This window comes from Pleurodeles waltl, chromosome 3_1 (assembly GCF_031143425.1).
Source record: "Pleurodeles waltl isolate 20211129_DDA chromosome 3_1, aPleWal1.hap1.20221129, whole genome shotgun sequence".
NCBI classification, from domain to species: domain Eukaryota; kingdom Metazoa; phylum Chordata; class Amphibia; order Caudata; family Salamandridae; genus Pleurodeles; species Pleurodeles waltl.
In genome coordinates, this window is record NC_090440.1 from 1,904,570,436 (window position 1) to 1,904,585,795 (window position 15,360).

At 47.7% G+C, this 15,360-nt stretch overlaps 1 long non-coding RNA gene across 1 annotated transcript in view; it reads right to left on the reverse strand.

Moving 5' to 3' along the window:
• LOC138285738 (uncharacterized) overlaps nt 1-13,810 on the reverse strand; it is a 42,263-nt gene extending 28,453 nt beyond the window's left edge. Inside the window, exon 1 of the long non-coding RNA XR_011201637.1 lies at nt 13,736-13,810. This is a non-coding gene — a long non-coding RNA (uncharacterized lncRNA). The remainder of the gene's footprint in view (nt 1-13,735) is intronic.
• Between the last annotated feature and the right edge of the window lie 1,550 nt (nt 13,811-15,360).

Consider the following 15,360-nt stretch of genomic DNA (forward strand, 5'->3'; position numbering starts at 1 on the left):
CATCCTCTTCCTCTGCCTCCTCTTTGTCACTGTCCACAGGCTCCACCGCTGCCACACAACCATCCCCATGCTCATCCTCCTGCAGAAAAGGCACCTGGCGTCTCAAGGCCAGGTTGTGCAACATGCAACGATGATCTGGCACGCCTTCTTGGGTGAGTAGTACAGGGATCCACCTGTCAGATGGAGGCACCTGAATCTGGCCTTCAGGAGGCCAAAGGTGCGCTCAATGATCCTCCTTGTTCACCCATGTGCCTCATTGTAACGTTCCTTTGCCCTTGTCCTGGCATTCCTCACTGGGGTCAGTAGCCATGAGAGGTTGGGGTAACCAGAGTAACCTGTAAATATCGAGGGATACCCGTTAGCCACACACTCACCCTTAGTGCCAACCCCACACCCATATACCTACATCAACTGGGTGGGGACCATGGGCTCACCCATTAGCCACCGGTGCCTCTGGAGTTGAGCCATCACATATGGGATGCTGCTATTCCTCAAGATAAAGGCATCATGCACAGAGCTAGGATACTTTGCATTGACATGGGAGATGTACTGGTCCACCAAACACACCATCTGCACATTCAGAGAGTGAAAGCTCTTTCGATTTCTGAACACCTGTTCATTTCTCCGGGTGGGTGGGCGACAAAGGCAATATGTGTACCATCAATGGCACCAATGATGTTAGGGATATGTCCCATTGCATAGAAGTCAGCCTTCACTGTGGACAAATCCTCCACCTGGGGGAATACGATGTAGCTGCACATGTGTTTCATCAGGGCAGACAACACTCTGGTCAGCATGTTTGAGAACATAGGCTGTGACATCCCTGATGCCATGGCCACTGTCACTTGGAAGGAACCACTTGCCAAGAAATGGAGCACTGACAGGACCTGCACTAGAGGGAGGATACCTGTGGGGTGGCGGATAGCTGAAATCAGGTCTGGCTCCAATTGGGCACACAGCTCTTGGATTGTGGCCCTATCAAGTCTGTAGGTTAGGATAATGTGCCTGTCCTCCATTGTTGCCAGGTCCACCAGGGGTCTGTACACAGGGGGATGTCTCCATTTCCTATTCATCCTCAGTGGTTGAACTCTAGGGTGAAAAACAGTGAGCAGAAGGTCATATTCAAACATATACTCAGATTAATATGCAATTTTTGTTTTACAGAAACAGTATGTGAACTTGTAAGTCAGTTGATGTGCCTATGTCTGCTGTGACGCAGTTAGGTGCCATGGCCTGTGTCCCCCTGAAATGGCGGCTGCCTGACCTGTGAGAAGGGACAAGTGGAAACGCAGTAATTCCGCTGGTGTTGTGCACTGTTGCGGTCGATGACCGCCGTGCAACACTGCATTGGTTATCATTGAGGCCTACGGATTCCAGCAGCCAATGGCGATGTACGCCGGCTGTGATGGTACGCACCGTCGCAGACGTGACCGCCGTTTTCTATCTGTTCACTCACTTGCTACCTGACCTTCAACAGGAGAGGACCTACATGGCAATTGCTGCTGTGACCTGTGTCTGGAAGCCACCATGGCTCGAATGTCTGGGGAAAGGGCCCCTGCCTTCACTTCCGAGGAGTTGGAGAGACTGGTGGATGGGGTCCTACCCCAGTACCGTTTACTTTATGGTCCTCCAGACCAACAGGTCAGTACACTGTGAGCATGATGTGTGGGGCATGAATGTATGGAGTGCTGTGTGTGTAAGCCTTGTGTAAGAGGGGGCTGAGGGGTCCTGGGCAGAGTGCTGCATGTATGGTGGGCAATGTCTGTGCATAAGGAATGGGAGGGATATGGTGGGCCATGAGTATGACAGTCCAGACAGTATGACTAATACCTTTTTTGCTGTATTTTTTCTACAGGTCAGCGCCCATCATAAAAGGGGTATTTGGGTTCCATCGCCAAGGAGGTGCGGACCCTGGGGGTCTTTGACAGGCGGAGCACCCACTGCCGCAAACAGTGGGAGGACCTGTGCCGCTGGGCAAGGAAGACGGCGGAGGCCCAGCTGGGGCTGGCCTCCCAACGAGGAAGGGGTGCCCGTCGTACCCTGACAACCCTGATGTTCTGCATCCTGGCGGTGGCCTATCCGGAGTTGGATGGGCGCTTAAAGGCATCACAGCAGCCAGAAGGGGGTGAGTACAGATTCAGATTCTTGACTTTGCGCGTGTTAAGGTGTTACCTGGTGGGGGGGATGTGGGCTGGGGGTGCCCCTAGGCCAGGGCGAACATGGCAGGGTAGGTTCCATGATGGGCAAGCTCAGATGCACTCCAACCACAATAATGTTGGTGGGCACCTACTACTGGGCAGGGTCCTGTGGGTTTCATGTGTGCAGCGATTGACGTTAGGCATTGTACCCCGTGGGCTGGTAAATAGTATTGTAACGTGGTGCATGGCCTAGTGTATAGGGCTGTTCCCATTTAGTTGTGTACGCCAATGGTAGTGTTGTAGCTGGCATTGACCAAGCGTATCCTGTATCTCCGCCCCCCCCCCCCCCTTTTTGTTTTGTCACCTTGTGTGCATTAGCGTCATCTGGTGGAGGAGTAGAGGCACCGGTGATGGAGGGAGCTGCATCCCACATGGGCCTGGAGGTCGAATCCACAGATGGTGAGGCCACCAGTGGGACGGAGGGCGAGGGGAGCCCTACGACGGAGACAGGAGGGGACAGTACCGACAGCGACTCCTCCTCGGATGGAAGCTCCCTGGCGGTGGCAGACACCCCTGGGCCCACCCCAACTACAGGTACAGCCGCCAACCCCGTACCAGCACCGCCCTCCCAGCAGCCCCTCAGCGTGTTCCCCATGCCTGCTCACCCAGGAGGGTGGGCATCTCCTCCGCCCCAGGCACCTCAGGCCCTGCCTCAGTCAGCCCTGCTGCCCTCAGTGAGGAGGCTATTGACCTCCTGAGATCCCTCTCTGCTGGGCAGTCAACCAAACTGAATGCCATCCAGGGTCTAGCAGGGCATTTGCAACAAACAAATTCATAATCTGGAGGGCATTCACTCTGGCGTGGCGGCCCAACAGAGAGCATTCCAGGCTCTGGCCAACTCACTGATGGCAGCCATTGTCCCTGTCTCCAGCCTCCCCCCTCCAACTTCATCTATCCAATCCCAATCCCCTCAACCCCAGCATATCCCAAGCACACCTTCAGACCTGCATTCACCCAAATCAACACACAGAAGTGGCTCAGGCAAACACAAGCACCACACTTCATCCCACAGGCACTCACATAAGCACCATACAGATGCAGACACACCAACATCCACTGCCTCTATTGTGTCCCCCTCCTCGCCATCCACCTCCCTCCCAGTAGTGTCTCCACTCACACCTGCATGCACTACATCCTCATCCACTACCTCCATCACCAGCACGCCTATAACTACAAACCCCTCACTGGCAGTCACCACCCCACATCCATGCACACGTCCCCTGTGTCCTCTCCCACTGTGTCTGTGCCACCTCTTCCCAAAGTACACAAACTCAAGCACTCAGACACCCAACAGCAATCCACCTCACAACAGCATCCAGCCCATGCACCTGCACCCAAAGACATCAGACAGACACCTCTTACAACCACTCCCTCTTCCTCCACTCCCAAACCTTCACCCTCTTCCCACCTCAGTGTCCCTAAGAAGCTTTTCCTCGCCACCACTGCCACCTGCACCACCAGCAGCACCACTGCCAACAGCAGCAGCCCCAGTGAGCAGCCGTCCGAGGCTGCAGGGGAAGGGCTGGAGCCTCCTACCACCACTGAAAGCACCGCCACATTCACTGCAGACAGCACTGCCACCAGCACCGCCAGCAGCACCACTGCCAGCAGCAGCCCCAGTGGGCAGCCGTCCGAGGCTGCAGGGGAAGGGCTGGAGCCTCCTACCACCACTGACAGCACCGCCACCTGCAGCGCAACTGCCATCCACTGAGCAGCTGTCACTGCCGGCGAGCAGTGTTTAGTAGTGACTACATGGGCTGCAGTGCGTCCTGGCCCATGCAACACCTGTGTGACACCCAGGTGAGAGACAGTGACCTTGCACTATCCAGGATGAAGCACACTGGGCATAAAGCCCCTTCCAGAACCAGTGAAAGAAGGCATCCACTCACCCCCTTCTTGGCAGGATGAAGCACACTGGGCACAAAGCCCCCTCCAGAACCAGTGGAGAAGACATCCACTTGAGAGACTGTGGCTTTGCACTCCCCAGGACCCAGCAGCGGGCAAACCACCCACTTGAGAGACTGTGGCTTTGCACTCCCCAGGACCAAGCAGTGTGCATGGAGCCCCCTCCAGGCCAGTGGTGTTGTACCATCTTCCGCCTGAGGTGCCCCCCATTCCCCGTCCCCCGGAGGTGCCTGTGTTTTTTTGACCTGATGCCCCTACAGTGTTCTCTCCGTATTGAGGCAGGAGTCAAGTGTTGCCTTGGCCTATGTGTTATGGCCCCGTGGGCCACAGACATTTTGTAGTGGGAATTGTCCCTCCTTTTGTATATATTGTACATACTGTTTATTGATTTAAGGGTTGCGGGGTGTATATGTAATGTTGTTGCATCTGTTTGTGTGTATGGTGTTGCATGTGTGTATCACTCTTTTTCCTCCCCCCTCCCTTGTGTGCTAGGTGCAGTACTCACCGTGGTCATCTTCGCCGGAGTTCGTGTTCCTGGTGTATGAGGAGGTACACCAGCATTGGAAAAATGTGCAGCTCTGGCTCCTTGGCGTTGTGGTTCTTCCTTGACTGTCGAGAGGTGAGTCATTTCCCTTCAGTGCACTGTTTCCGCCGTGCTTTTGATGGTGTTGGTACTGCCCCAGAAAAGCTGGCGGATAGGCCTGTTGTAATGCTGTGGGTGGTACATTGTCTTCCGCCTGGCTGTTGGCGGTTACTGCCGTGGGGTTTGTTGCTACCGCCGTGGCGTTCGGAGTGTTAAAGTGTCTGTCTGTGTTGGCGGTTTCCGTCATGGTCATAATTCCATATTTTTTTTTTTTTACTGCCAGCCTGTTGGCGGTATTACCATCGCTTTATCACCGACCGCCAGGGTTGTAATGAGGGCCTTAGTTTTTTTTCCATTCAAGCCGCTTTTGCTTGATAAGGACTTTTCATCCTGTAGCTCATTCTTTGAGGTTCGCGATGATTCCTGCAGCATGATGTGTGTGTGGAAAGTTGGCCTCTCCTTTATCACTGGGCTAATGAGTATGAAAGACCTTGTGACAATGACAAAGATATGGGGTTACCTAATGTGGACACGTGAGTAGCCTAATATAATGATTGTGCATTGCAAAGTGAATTATGTCATAGTTACTGGTGTTGCTTTATTATGTGAAATGATAGAAACATTTGGAAAATTAATGTAACTCTTCTCCAACACAGCCTTTATCTGTTCCAGCACCTGTCAGAAGCAGAAGTGTAAATGGTCTGACTAGTTTTGTCCACAAATGGATACATTCCAGAAACGTGTCAAAAAAGTGATTTCCGCATTCTTCTGGGACCATGGCCTGGGTTGTGTCTACAGCAAAAACATCCAGCTTTCTGAAGAGAGACAGTGCATCTGACAATAGAAAATAATCGGATCTTTTTTAGCAGCCTGAAGGAATGTATCAAATTCTATCTACAAGTATGCACACCACATTAGGAGCACAAAAGCGTTTATCAGTGTCACATATTCTATATAAATATGATTTGTGTAGAGTAATAACTTTTTTTGCAATATTTCTTTGGCCTGCATATCCTTCCCAGTGTTCCAAGACAAGAAAATGCATGTTGCTACATGGTTTTCCTGGAGCTATCTTGACAGATATGCAAATCCTACAAAAACAAATTAATGCGCCATTTATTCCATAAGTAGAAGCACTTAGGCACATGGTGTGTCCTACAGCCAGACCCTGCGCCCCACACTCTGCTGCCATCTGACCCTGCTATGCAGGCCTTTGACAGTGTGCAGCAGGGCAGGGGTACAGCATGGCAGCAGCCTCTGCATGCATCTGACCCTGCTATGCAGGCCTTTGACAGTGCGCAGCAGTGCAGGGGTGCAGGACCCGCCCTCCAGCCCCACCCTGTGCAGGTGTCCGAACCGTGCAACAGAAGTAAGCCACAGGCTTTGGTAAGATTCAAGGACCTATATGGGATCATCAGACATCTAATAGGTTAACAGGGTTCCGCGTATCTTGCCCTAGTTTCACATTACCAGGTAAGAGACGCTTGCAAGTATTATAGAACTAATACTGGTTCTGCAGTACCAGGGGTTGGGGTTGTAGCACTGTGAACCATGGAGAATACACAAATCCATTGCATTTTCCTTTTTGAAATTTGACTAGAAGGAAGGATCTCGGGGTCATGGTCTGCTCATCCTGCCCCTCTAGATGCTCTTACATTTCATTGTGTCATTTAATGGCATCAGTAGTAAAAAACTAATCCTGATGTTGTGGCCAGCCAATCAAATCTTTCTAGTACTACGGATGCATCTTTGGATCTGTGGTACTGAAAAGACCGACAGGAGAAAGAGCTCTCTCTGCCAGTCAGCTCTTGAATATATTTTAATTTTGAAAACTAGAAATCTACTGGACTGGATCTTGTATGTTAGTTTAAAAGTAATTTGTTGGTTTGTTATAACAGTGGCACTGTTTGAAAAATATATATTAAATATAGCAGACACTTACGGCCTTATTACGAGTTTGGTGGTCCAAACTCGGGACCGCCAAACTTACGGCTCCTCCTGCCCTATTACCATGTGTCTGGCAGGAACATGGCAATAGAGTGTTCACGCCGGTCAGACCGGCGGGCACAGTGCTACGAGATAGCACTCTGCAACCTTAAAGGAGCTGAGTGCTATCTCAAAGTACAGAGGGGGCTGACCAACACCCTCACACTCTGAGGTTGTTGGGACACCCTCATAGCCAACCTTTACATGTCGGTGAAGCCGCCATGGAAAGGCTGGCTTTGAGGGTGGTTGTAATCACTTAGGATGCGCCCTGGCTGAGTACAACTCTGCCGTAATGTCATCGGGAACCATGTTCCCAGAGTGGACGGCAGTACCCAGGCGGGTCTGCCCCCCAGGGTTGTAATTGGGCTGTTGGACCAACCGGAGTGCAGCGGTCTGACCGTCAATGCAAGTTTGGCGGTCCTTGGACCGCCTCACTTGTAATGATGTCCCAAATATGTTGAGATTACAGCTGGCATTCTCAATTTGTGCAGATATGTCAAGGGGAAAGTTAAAAATTAACAAAATATTAACAAAAAGCTATGTATGAAGAGCAAAAAAATAGTGTGGGCATGAGTCATGGTGTATATTGTGCATTTCACCCTTTAGCAGGTAGATTTGTCTGGTATACTAGCCTTTAACTGAATTTTTCTGTGAATATATATATCTTGATCTATATATATTTAGATATAGACGTGTCTGTATGTCGTGACAGTGAAAATAGGTAGCCCAATAACCTGTTGTTTAGAGCAATTGTACTAATAAACATGCATGCATTCACTTATTACTACAGTGCAAAAGTCAAATTAGAATTTATTACCACATTACAGCAAATCTATCATGAGAAAATCCCTTTTTACTGTCTTTGATTGCATAACAATTACTGTACACAGGATAACAACTTTCCTAATAGTATTGATATCGCTTTAGTGTGATTCTTTCCACAGATGCAAGGGAGCCTATAGTCACACTCTTCAAGGTCCCCACCTGACCCATTGACCTATAATACCATCATCCCTGCCTGCAATACTGTGCGAATATACGCTTGCCTGGCATCCGTGGACCTATGGAGCACTATTAAATGTTACTACAAATATGGTGGAGCAGACACCAAGTAGATGACAAAATCATTGGCATGCATGGTGCATGACTGGAATGCACCTGGCAACATTTATATAAGTGTGCAAGGAGTGGTCTCATGGAGTGAGATTCCAATCCTGGCGTAAGCCACAGGGAGAGGTGACAGAAAAATGTAGACTAGATGAAAGGAGGTAGTTAGGTCTACAGTACCCTTGTAAACTTTCCACTTTTTCTTTCCCAGTTTTTAACCATACTGACTGGGGCATTTATTAAAGCAACAGTTGCTACCAGCAAGGTATTTTTAAAAGAAACACCCCCAGCTCCTATTTTCTTGTATATAGTCTGATTGCGCCAGTGTAGCTCATGGGTTGCAGCACGCCCCGTTTCGCATGGAAAAAGAAGGAACACAGTGATGAAGCACCCACCAAGGAGAAACCCTGGTGCATGAGGGTTCTATAAAAAAACATTTTTTCTTTTTTAAGAAAAGTGGCCTGGACAGCTGGACAGTCGACGTGATTAGGGTTCTCTAATTTTTTAATAGTTTGAGTTTGAGGAGGATGCCTCCTCCCCCCCCCGTTCTCCCTCTTCTCGCCCCCTAATTTGTAGTATAATACTTATATGACTTGTCATCTTTTATCCCTCCCAGGTCAATCGTTGCTCTTCAAATCACCAGTAGTTATGAAGTTTCTGAAGGACCTCACCAATATTTTCCCTCCTTCCCCTTCACAATGGGATCTTATATTTCAACAGATGTTCTGCCATGGGAACAGAGTAAATTACTCAGTTTCCATCACAGAAGGACCCCCATCAAATTTATAATTGACCGCCAAGCCTGGTAGCCATTCATAATGCATTGTCAGGGACTGCCATTGTGGCGCTTCCTGTCAATGCATCTTGCTGTTTGGTTCAGGGCTGCGTCAGCATGACACAACTCTGAACCAAAACAGTTTTCTTTTTTCAAAAAGAAAATACTGAAACAGGGTTTTTTTTTAAATAAAAAAAAATAATGCTCCAATTGCCATGGAAGTCATCTCCCATGGCAGGAGGAGCAGTATTTGCTTTTTACTGTCCATCGCTGCCATTCTTTGCCTGGTGGTGACAGACAGTTGAAAAAAAAAAGCTGCATGTCCGCCCATCCTGATTGGGTGGGTGGACACGCAGCCGTTAGTCCGACAGCCCTTACTTCATGGGGCCGTTGGAGAGGTTTGCCCACAGCAGTGATGGAGTAGTCATCTCCGTAGCCAAACCTATGGTCCACCTGAAATTAAATTGGATGGGTGGACCATTACCATGGCAGTGAGTTTACACATGGCCAACATACAAAGCGGATCCTTAATCTGGTTCTTACTTTTTTAATCTGTCCCCTGTTCAAACCCTTGTTTAGTTGCCACTTGTGACTGATTACTTTTAAGACAATTTTTCTTATAGCCATTATGCCTACGAGGTGTGTCAGTGTGTTGCAGGTGCTGACCAACTAGCCCCCCTTCGGTACCTTCTTCTCAGTCGAGCTGGTAGTACTGCATTGATAGATATCTATACATTTTTAACCTTAATTTCTCAAAAACTACAGAACAGATTTACACTGAATCTCTTACGTATAACTGGCAACTTTCCGTGTTTATTTGGTTTTTAAACCATAGCGCTTTTTCAGTGAATTTCTAAGACTTTCTTAACATAAGTTCAATCTTACTACCTCCCCGACATATAACTCTACTTTAACCTTTTGTTCTAGCAGATTTCTATGGTTTTTTTTTAAATGTAAAGTAATATCCTATTACTATATGTTTGCAGTCAACTGCCTGCAGCCAGTCACTCTTTCCAACGTCCCAGCAGACAGCCAAACCTGGGGATGGTCATAGGGTGTGGCATGTGCCCAGGCCCTGTGCACAACTGCCAGTGGGTGGCCAACACAACCTTCGGACATCTGTGACAGGGGATTGGCAAGGTATTTCTCCCAATTCCGTACTGGCAGCCAACATCCTCATGAGCAGTCAACCAGCCACAGACCCCCATCCCACATTTATTTTCTTTTTTTCTGATTTTTAATTAATTTATTTTTTAGACCACGGGAGTGTCACTGGACCACAAGGGGGGCTGCTGTGGGTCTCGTATGAGTCCCCTAGGACCATGGTGATGCAAAAAATTTATATTTTCTTTTTAATCTCTGGTTAGGCCCCTCAGGGACTCCCCACAAGAGTTAGGGTTCAAGGTAACCATGCCCTTTCCCATTCTATCTGTTTTTCCAAATTTTTTCAGAACTCAGGGCCACGTTCTTGAGTCCTGTAGTGGTGAGTGCAACATATTCATGTTGTGATCACCAGTTTTATTGTGTGGTTTTGCTGGACTCCAGTAGGCGACACCAATCAGAATAACACTTTTTGTTTTCACTGGAATCCAGCAGGAGTCCAGCTGCAACAGATAGCTATACATTTTTACCATTAATTGCTCTAAAATGGCTGGACAGAATTGCACCAAATTATAAAAAGCTTTCCACCAAATTTGGTGTAATTCTGTTCAGCTCTATTTTCTGTATTGTTGTCTAATTTTTCCTATGGAAGTTGATTGGAGAAAAAACTGTTCTGGAACCCCCGCCTTGTTCTTGGTTCATGCTTGAAGGATCACCCTGAAATGTTCCAGGAAGGAGCAGACAAAACACATTTTCTCCTTGTAATTTTCCATAGGAAAATTAAACACAATTACAGGCAAAGCGGCTCAACACAATTACACCAAATTTGGCAGAAAGCTAGATCTTGGCCCTGATAGTGTGCATTTGTGATTTGATATAAATCCATTCAGTATTTTGTTTCCCGTTTTGTTTTTTAAATTAAAGTTAAAAAATAATTGTATAATTCATGCTGTGGAAAATCCACGGATCACAAGAAATGATCTGATTGCCACCATGTCAGCAAAGATGTAGCTGCAGCCATTTTAGGACTCTGGGACTCAGTACTTTGTCCTGAATTAAAAAATATATATATATATGGGGCTAGGGTGGGAGAGGGTCCCATAGGGTGCTGATAAAAAAAAAAAAAAAAATTATATATATATATATATATATATATATACACACACACACACACACACACACACACACACACACACATGCATACTTCCAAACTGTGTCCTCCTGGGGTAAGCCATAGCCCAGGCGGCCGCCCCCTCCCTGAAGCTTAATTAACAATATAATACTTCTCACAGGGTAAACCCCAAGTATAATATGACGATCCTACAATCTCTTTAGAAAACTCATTTAAATGTTCAAAATATTTCAACTTTTATTTCCACCACAAACTCAATTTTGAGAATACTTCTGTGTTGCCAATAATCCTTCAAACAGTTCCAAAGGAAGCAACTGTTGTTTGCAAAAAATATTCTAGATCCAATTAGTACGTTTCTGATCACACCAGCATTGGGTCATCATTGCCTAGCAAAGACATTACGTTATATGAGAAAAGTTATATCTGATATCCAAGATGGCATCTGCGTCTCCAAAACTACATGAGAGTTTATGGCTTGCTGGAAAATGTAGTTAGTCATCAGGGCGCTGTCACATAGTGCGTTTTCCATGCATGCAAAGCATCACTCCAGACCGTGCCAACACTCTAAGAACTAAAAACCCTTTTTTCCCCTCCTGAGAAGGATGCACCATTCTCCCGAGCACATCAGTTCTTAAGTAGTAAGCCGTACCTCCAGCCATGCCTTCTGACAGACAGTGGATTAAATGCTGGGAGAGTCCCATAAAATGGGGGCCAGGACAGAGAAGCTCCTGCCCCCTGCTCTTTGTGGCTTGAACCAAGGGATCCTCAAGTGGATGGCAAGAGAGGATCTGAGAACTCAAGTAGGAGCATATCTCTTAATTCTGCTTGCTATAAAGGCTGAAGCCTGGTCATAATTGGATTTGTAAACAATACAGGCTGATTTAAAGAGAGCTCACTGTTTGACGAGGCGCCAGTGAAGGTTGTAATCAAAGGCATTTGTTTAGGTTCACCTACTTAACTTTCCCTGTTTGGAATCCCCTTCCTGTTTAGGGTTCAATTCACATTTTATTTGGTCGGGCTCACAAGTCTTGCGATCTTTTAACATGCAGTGATGTTAGAGTGGTAAAATGATATGTAGTATTCTTTTTGTATAGTTTGTAATCCCAGCATGTCTGTTACTAGACAATTATGTGAGCATCACCAGGAGAGAGGCTTTGCCCACATTTTGGGCAACATGTTTACAGGTTTTGATTGGGCAAACGTTGTGTTCTTCCTCGAATAGAGTGCTTGGTTTGTAATCTCATTGGCTGTTGGAAGGTTTCCCTGCACCTGATATGGCTGTCATGTTAAAACTTGATGATAATGATACGGCATGCAAGGGAAACCCTGGACAATGGTGGTTGGACTATTTACTGAGTCCCTCCTCCCCAGCGGCGTATTAATTAATATTGAAATCGATCGATCAGAAGCAACTGGGAAGGCGGGCCTAGCGCTGCCCATAACTCAGCAGAGGAAAGGTCATGTACCGGGGCTGGGTCTCCTCCTCATCCTCCTGTCTGCACTGAACGAAGAATATATCTCACTGCTCCTTGCAGGTCAGGCCTTGTCTGGGCACCAGGCGATCTGAAATCTGTGCCCTCCTCCATCCCATTTCTCCCTGAGATGCAGGGCCAGGCAGAACCCTGACTTCACAGCTTGCCCAGCCTGGGGCGCAGGCACAATATGCCAGCATGGAGCTGCTTAGGGCAGTAGCAACTCTTCTCTTAGCTTTGTCTATCGCCTGCAAGGCTGCCTGGCTCACGAGTGATGAGTTTTAATTGTAATTCATTTATTGCTATTAGGTTTTTATTAGAATCATTATTTTTTACTTCCACATAAACTCAAAGGAAGCAGTGGCTGACTCATTTATAGTGAGGACTATGGACCACCATGCCTTCTGACCCTCTACATTTTGCGTTATTTTGCTAGCCCATGAAAACATGTTTTTAGAATTCTTTCTAGGTGTCTGTTTTTTGTTTTTTTTAATCCCTTTCCATTCGGCTCAAAAACAATAATAAGTTGCTTGATGCAGGATGCATTTTGGGTTTGCCCCTCTGTGTATAAATAGTTATTTGCTACATGTGTATTTATTATCATAGTGAATTCTCGTGAATTTGGAACGGTTGTGTGTTTGTACAATGCAACTTGGAGGGGGCGTAGCCAACTATCTAAGATAGCGGACAAAATTCATTGAAGCTCCCGAGAAGCGTTCGGGAACCACAAATAGTCCGTCGCCATCCGGGACACAACCACCTTCATAATGCCGGGAGAATTATGCCACCCATTCTCTTATGCTGGCACACCCACCCCTGTAGCTGTGGCGGACGGCGATTAGGTCATTTTCTGCACTAAGGGAGACATGTGGTCGGGATGGCCTAAGCCGAGCAGAGCCATGTGATCAGCTTGCCCTCCTGTTCCCAGGAAGGCAGATTGGCGCTGTGCATCGGGTTGAGCCACCTCTTTTGGGCTCCTGGGGGTGGCATCCCTCGGATGTCCACCCCTGGGCAGCTTCAGGCGAGTGGTAAAGCCCAGGCCCGAGGGGACAATGTGATTGGTTGTCACTGCAGAGGGGAGAGGGAATGGAGTAATGGCTGAAAATAACCGTTGGGTTTGAAGTGCATCATTCCGACGATGCGGCCAGGTAGTGTAGGAAAAGCTAATTTTGGCACAAAAGTTTTCCATGTATAATTATTGAAATTATGGCGGAGAAGGCAGCGGAAATTAGGGAAGCACTCCGGGTACTCTGCAAAGCAGTTAGGGATGACCTTATCCAACCAGACGTCTTATCACAAGCCTGGGTTGTACTGGAGCGCCCTAGGTGCGCCTCGGCTGGCGGTGTTGCGGTGGCGGTGCTAGCATGTTCGACACCGCTGCAACAATGTAGTAATAGAAATATGAATGCTAGTTGTCGAGGGGATCAGAAAACTTTTTTTTTTTTTAAATGGCACTAATTGTGGCGAGCAGCTTACCGGCTGAAGCGTCACTGGGATCTGAGGAGAGGTGAGGCGAGGTCGGGGACGCGCGTGCGCACCAGCGATTGCTGGGTGTAGGCTGGTGAGCGAGGGGCGGGACTCGGGGGAGTGTATCGGTGAAATGGGTGGCGGTCTGCGGTTTTCTGTGTCACCACCGCCCGCTGAACAAGTAAGGATCAAAGACAGGCATGAAACTGAGCCTGAAAGGGAGCGGTTGCTCAGCAATGTGTCGGCACAAACTGTGAAGGGAAAAATACCTATTTTAAGGAGCTTACTTCAAAGCTCAGAGGAGGTGACATCTGGTACATGTATTGAAAGGAAGCTGCTGCCCATGAGGCCTGCATGGGGGGAGGGTGGGTCAAGAAAAGAGGGTTACAGATGAGGTCAAATGGGGCTCCTTGTGGGGGCAACACAGAGTGGGCACCTAAACACAGGGAGGCAAGCAGAAATGTCAAGTGCAGGCTGCAAGGAAGTACTGAATGTCTCTAATGCAGCTACCTCCCAGTCTGAGTTGGGACTATGATGAAGAAAGTGAGGATTTAGAAGAAGGGGAGATTCCAAACTGGCAAAAAGATGGGGAAGAAAAAGAAAGTTTAAAAAGAAAAGGGTGCGGGGGGATGCTAAATCCTTGTCCAAAGGTTATATTTTGCAGGTTTCTAATGATGCTGAATATGCAGAAAACAGTGGGGGTGTTAAGAGAGAACAAGGGAGGAATGAGCGGCGAAGATTGGTGACGGACACAGGCAATAAATTGAGTACAGGTGAGACTCAATGGTGGTGCAGTTGGAGGGGGAGTAACATACAGCATGAAGTTGGGGGACGACATAAAAAGTTTTCAAGGGTTCAGTTGATAAGAGTGTGGGAACCGAATCTGGAGTTGAAGAAGAAACAACGGGCAAGCAGGTGACAGAACTAGAGAATAAAGAAGAATCCAAAGGCAAAAGTGTAGAGAAGAGCGGGGGCCAAGCTGGTGGGGATAAGATAGAGAAAACTGATGAGGGAGGAACAAAGAGTAGAACAGAAGGTTTGAAAAGGTTGCCATACATGGGGCTATCTATGCCGTTGGGAGCACATTTGAGTGCAGGAACAAAAGAAAAGATTTGGAAAGCCGAATTTATTGATGTCTATAAACTTTTGTATACAGAGATAGTCGAAGGAGAGACCTGGAGAAGAGGCATTGGAGATGGCGAGGAGACCTAGCGTTCCGACTACAATCGATGCGTGGACGTCAGCATTTTTTATATTCGCAAGCGTTTATTGCGAAAAAATTCCTGGGAGGGCAGTGGCTTTATTTAAATACATTGAGACGATTAGGAAGGCTAGTATAGAATTTGGAGGTTTCACATGGTTGCCACTATGATGAGGAGTTTAGGGCTAGGATGGTCCTATTGCCTGAGAAACCATGGGGGAAGTCGATAATGAGCTATGGGTCCAGTGGGTGTATCCACAGAGGCTGCCGCCTATGATGCATGCAGCCAGTGGTCTGGCGCAGGGCAGTCTCTGCCTTTTTTCAGGAAACCCACCCGAGGGGGGTGGGGGTCGGTAGCACGGGGACGTGGTCAGAATGCCAATTCAGGAGCATGCTGGGGTTTCAATAGGGGGTACTGCTTTAGAAATCCATG